General features: G+C 44.0%; 1 pseudogene; it reads left to right on the forward strand.

Moving 5' to 3' along the window:
• The first annotated feature begins 484 nt into the window (after positions 1–484).
• Positions 485–602, forward strand: LOC124607634 (annotated as a pseudogene).
• The last annotated feature ends 5,170 nt before the right edge of the window (positions 603–5,772 follow it).

A 5,772-nucleotide genomic window follows, 5' to 3' on the forward strand; every position in this document is an offset into this window, starting at 1 on the left:
AAACAGGCCTTTCTAATTTTGCACGAGCTGTAACACACGCCAAATAAGCGACACTATTTCGGCACAAATGGTTATTTTTATCTACCTCATTTACATTAATAATACGACAAATTATAATTCACGAAGTACCAATATGAAATGCCTGTTAAGAAACAAAAAGTTTTATGTTTGGAGATAGCTTCATATTTCTCAAGCAAGAGATCGGTAAGTAGTAGTGGTACGAAATTTTTACGTAAATTCTTAGTCGTCACATTCTTCTATATAATTTGTGTGATGTTCCAGTTCCTTTCTTCTATATAATTTGTGTGATGTTCCCGTTCCTTCTCTTTCCTCGTCCTAAAAAAAAAAAAAAATAAAAAATAAAAATAAAAAATTCAATACTTATTCTGTAAATATTCCTGCCATTGTCAAAACTTAACTTGAGTAACCCTGCCAGAATCACCGGTTCAGTTGTTCCGCGTTTGTTCTCCGGTGAGGCGTTATTGCCTACGGCCTTGCCACAGTGGTACCACCGGTTCCCGTCAGATCACCTAAGTTAAGCGCTATTGGGCTGGGCTAGCACTTGGATGGGTGACCATCCGGTCTGCCGAGCGCTGTTGGCAAGCGGGGTGCACTCAGCCCTTGTGAGGCAAACTGAGGAGCTACTTGATTGAGAAGTAGCGGCTCCGGTCTCGGAAACTGACATACGGCCGGGAGAGCGGTGTGCTGACCACATGTCCCTCCATATCCGCATCCAGTGACGCTTGTGGGCTGACCATGACACGGCGGCCGATCGGTACCTTTGGGCCTTCATGACCTGTTCGGGAGGACTTTAGTTTAGTTTTTTAGGCGTTATTACGTGTTCGTACAACGCGTTTTCCTCGCTGTTCCGAGAACAGAACTTAAATAGCTGTTGGCCCTTAGTAGTGTAACGATCTGGCAAACATTTTCTGTCAAAATTTCATTCATGGATAAACCGAGAAGATAGTATATAATCTTTCTTACTTGTTATTTCAGTTAGTCGTTTATTTTCGCTCTGGTAGTCCGAATCTAAGGATGTTGCTAGTAATTATAGATAACGCTTATCGTTCGCACACCCAATAAACAATATAAATAAACAGCGATTGGCATTTACCCTTTCAGGATTATTCGGCTCAGCTGATATAGCCCCGTCCCTTTTTGTCTGGGGGAAAGTTTTTTTATTTCTAGAAGCGACGGAGATTCCCCTGGTAGTGATATTGCGTGCACTATGCACGCATTCAAGAGTCAACTTATTATTCGTTCAGAAATCAACTTAGAATATGTTCAAAAATATTCAAAAATCAACAGAGATGCGTTTCAAAATCATGTAAATAATCGATACACCAACGTGCGCTAGATGCTAGCAGCTTTGTGAAACAAAGTTTTTTTCTTCAATAATAAGAATTTGGCGCCCACTGCAACTGCGATACACCGGTTTGCCTCCTCCCTTCCCCTCACCCCCCGCCCCCCTCCTCTCCGGCCGCTCTGCCGAGCGGTTCTAGGCAATTCATTCCGGAACCGCGCTGCTGCTACTGTCGCAGGTTCGAATCCTGCCTCGGGCATGGATGAGTGTGAAGGCCTTAGGTAAGTTAGGTTTAAGTAGTTCTAAGTCTAGGGGACTGATGACCTCAGATGTTAAGTCCCATAGTACTTAGAGCCATTTGAACCATTTGATCCCCCCCCCCCCTCTCCCCCTAGATACGGGCCTGTGAATGTACTCCTGTACAGAAGTGAAACATGAATGATAAACACTTCAGACAAGAACAGAATAGAAGGAATGTTGTGCTAGGGAAACATGCTGAAAATTAGATGGGCGGTTGGAATGAGTAATGAGGAGGTAATAAATCGAATGTATGGCACATCTTGACTAAAAGATCGGTTGGCAGGGTGCATCCTAAAGCGTCAAGGATTGGTTTATTTGGTAACAGAAGTGTCGGTGGTGGAGGATTAAAAATTGCAGATAGGAACCAAGGCTCGAATTTAGTTAGCACGTTGAAAAGGAACGTAGGTTGCCGTAGCTGTGGAGAGATGCCAAGGCTTCCACAGAATAGACTAACTTGGAGAGCTCCATCAAATTAGTTTTCGAACTGAAGATCGCAATAATAACAGCGAGATGATGTACCTTCACCTGGAAAAATTCTATCAAAAGCGTGTGCCATGAAACAAGTGTAATAACGAAAAAACTGCGTATTAATCCAAAAACGCCGATTACCCACCGATGTAAATAAATTTCAAACCGTAAAGGCCCAAGAGACGCTGAACTTAGTAGCTAATACTGTGTGTGAAAGAATAAGTGTAATTATGTGTCATATATATTGTAATAGTCCATAGAAGCTATCAATACCTAAAAATGTTCAAATGTGTGTGAAATCTTATGGGACGTAACTGCTAAGGTATCAGTCCCTAAGCTTGCACACTACTTAACCTAAATCATCCTAAGGACAAACACACACACCCATGCCCGAGGGAGGACTCGAACCTCCGCCGGGACCAGCCGCACAGTCCATGACTACCAATATCTACATATATATCTACATCTACATCTACAGAGGGTACCTTGAGTACCTCTATCGGTTCTCCCTTCTGTCCCAGTCTCGTACTGTACGTGGAAAGAAAGATTGTCGGTATGCCTCTACATCTACATCTACATCCACATCCATACTCAGCAAGCCACCTGACGGTGTGTGGCGGAGGGTACCCTGAGTACCTCTATCGGTTCTCCCTTCTATTCCAGTCTCGTATTGTTCGTGGAAAGAAGGATTGTCGGTATGTCACTATGTGGGCTCTAATCTCTCTGATATTATCCTCATGGTCTCCTCGCGAGATATACGTAAGAGGGAGCAATATATTGCTTGACTCTTCGGTGAAGGTATGCTCTCGAAACTTTAACAAAAGCCCGTACCGAGCTACTGAGCGTCACTCCTGCAGAGCCTTCCGCTGGAGTTTATCTATCATCTCCGTAACGCTTTCGCGATTACTAAATGATCCTGCAACGAAGCGCGCTGCTCTTCGTTGGATCTTCTCTATCTCTTCTATCAACCCTATCTGGTACGGATCCCACACTGTTGAGCAGTATTCAAGCAGTGGGCGAACAAGCGTACTGCAACCTACTTCCTTTGTTTTCGGATTGCATTTCCTTAGGATTCTTCCAATGAATCTCAGTCTGGCATCTGCTTCACCGACGATCAACTTTATATGATCATTGCATTTTAAATCACTCCTAATGCGTACTCCCAGATAATTTACGGAATTAACTGCTTCCAGTTGCTGACCTGCTATTTTGTAGCTAAATGATAAGGGAACTATCTTTCTATGTACTCGCAGCACATAACACTTGTCTACATTGAGATTCAATTGCCATTCCCTGCACCATGCGTCTATTCGCTGCAGATCCTCCTGCATTTCAGTACAATTTTCCATTGTTACAACCTCTCGATACACCACAGCATCATCTGCAAAAAGCCTCAGTCAACTTCCGATGTCATCCACAAGGTCATTTATGTACAGGGTTATTACAAATGATTGAAGCGATTTCACAGCCCTACAATAACTTTATTACTTGAGATATTTTCACAATGCTTTGCACACATATACAAAAACTCAAAAAGTTTTTTTAGGCATTCACAAATGTTCGATATGTGTCCCTTTAGTTATTCAGCAGACATCAAGCCGATAATCAAGTTCCTCCCACACTCGGCGCAGCATGTCCCCATCAATGAGTTCGAAAGCATCGTTGATGCAAGCACGCAGTTCTGGCACGTTTCTTGGTAGAGGAGGTTTAAACACTGAATCTTTCACATAACCCCACAGAAAGAAATCACATGGGGTTACGTCGGGAGAGCGTGGAGGCCATGACATGAATTGCTGATCATGATCTCCACCACGACCGATCCATCGGTTTTCCAATCTCCTGTTTAAGAAATGCCGAACATCATGATGGAAGTGCGGTGGAGCACCATCCTGTTGAAAGATGAAGTCGGCGCTGTCGGTCTCCAGTTGTGGCATGAGCCAATTTTCCAGCATGTCCAGATACACATGTCCTGTAACGTTTTTTTCGCAGAAGAAAAAGGGGCCGTAAACTTTAAACCGTGAGATTGCACAAAACACGTTAACTTTTGGTGAATCGCGAATTTGCTGCACGAATGCGTGGGGATTCTCTACCGCCCAGATTCGCACATTGTGTCTGTTCACTTCACCATTAAGAAAAAAATGTTGCTTCATCACTGAAAACACGTTTCGCACTGAACGCATCCTCTTCCATGAGCTGTTGCAACCGCGCCGAAAATTCAGAGCGTTTGACTTTGTCATCGGGTGTCAGGACTTGTAGTAATTGTAAACTGTAAGGCTTCTGCTTTAGCCATTTCCGTAAGATTTTCCAAACCGTCGGCTGTGGTACGTTTAGCTCACTGCTTGCTTTATTCGTCGACTTCCGCGGGCTACGCTTGAAACTTGCCCCCACGCGTGCAACCGTTTCTTCGCTCACTGCAGGCCGACCCGTCGATTTCCCCTTACAGAGGCATCCAGAAGCTTTAAACTGCGCATACCATCGCCGAATGGAGTTAGCAGTTGGTGGATCTTTGTTGAACTTCGTCCTGAAGTGTCGTTGCACTGTTATGAATGAATGACTGATGTGAGTGCATTTCAAGCACGACATACGCTTTCTCGGCTCCTGTCGCCATTTTGTCTCACTGCGCTCTCGAGCGCTCTGGCGGCAGAAACCTGAGGTGCGGCTTCAGCCGAACAAAACTTTATGAGTTTTTCTACGTATCTGTAGTGTGTCGTGACCATATGTCAATGAATGGAGCTACAGTGAATTTATGAAATCGCTTCAATCATTTGTAATAGCCCTGTATATTGTGAATAGCAACGGTCCTATGACACTCCCCTGCGGCACACCTGAATTCACTCTTTCTTCGGAAGACTTCTCTCCATTGAGAATGACATACTGCGTTCTGTTATCTAGGAACTCTTCAATCCAATCACACAATTGGTCTGATAGTCCATATGCTCTTACTTTGTTCATTAAACGACTGTGGGGAACTGTATCAAACGCCTTGCGGAAGTCAAGAAACACGGCATCTACCTGTGAACCCGTGTCTATGGCTCTCTGAGTCTCGTGGACGAATAGCGCGAGCTGGGTTTCACACGACCGCCTTTTTCGAAACCCATGCTGATTCCTACAGAGTAGATTTCTAGTCTCCAGAAAAGTCATTATACTCGAACATAATACGTGTTCCAAAATTCTACAACTGATCGACGTTAGAGATATAGGTCTATAGTTCTGCACATCTGTTCGACGTCCCTTCTTGAAAACGCGGATGACCTGTGCCGTTTTCCAATCCTTTGGAACGCTACGCTCTTCTAGAGGCCTACGGTACACCGCTGCAAGAAGAGGGGCAAGTTCCTTCGCGTACTCTGTGTAAAATCGAACTGGTATCCCATCAGGTCCAGCGGCCTTTCCTCTTTTGAGCGATTTTAATTGTTTCTCTGTCCCTTTGTCGTCTATTTCGATATCTACCATTTTGTCATCTGTGCGACAATCTAGAGAAGGAACTACAGTGTAGTCTTCCTCTGTGAAACAGCTTTGGAAAAAGACATTTAGTATTTCGGCCTTTAGTCTGTCATCCTCTGTTTCAGTACCATTTTGGTCACAGAGTGTCTGGACATTTTGTTTTGAGCCACCTACCGCTTTGACATAAGACCAAAATTTCTTAGGATTTTCTGCCAAGTCAGTACATAGAACTTTACTTTCGAATTCATTGAACGCCTCTC

Source organism: Schistocerca americana, chromosome 3, assembly GCF_021461395.2.
Source record: "Schistocerca americana isolate TAMUIC-IGC-003095 chromosome 3, iqSchAmer2.1, whole genome shotgun sequence".
NCBI classification, from domain to species: Eukaryota; Metazoa; Arthropoda; class Insecta; order Orthoptera; family Acrididae; genus Schistocerca; species Schistocerca americana.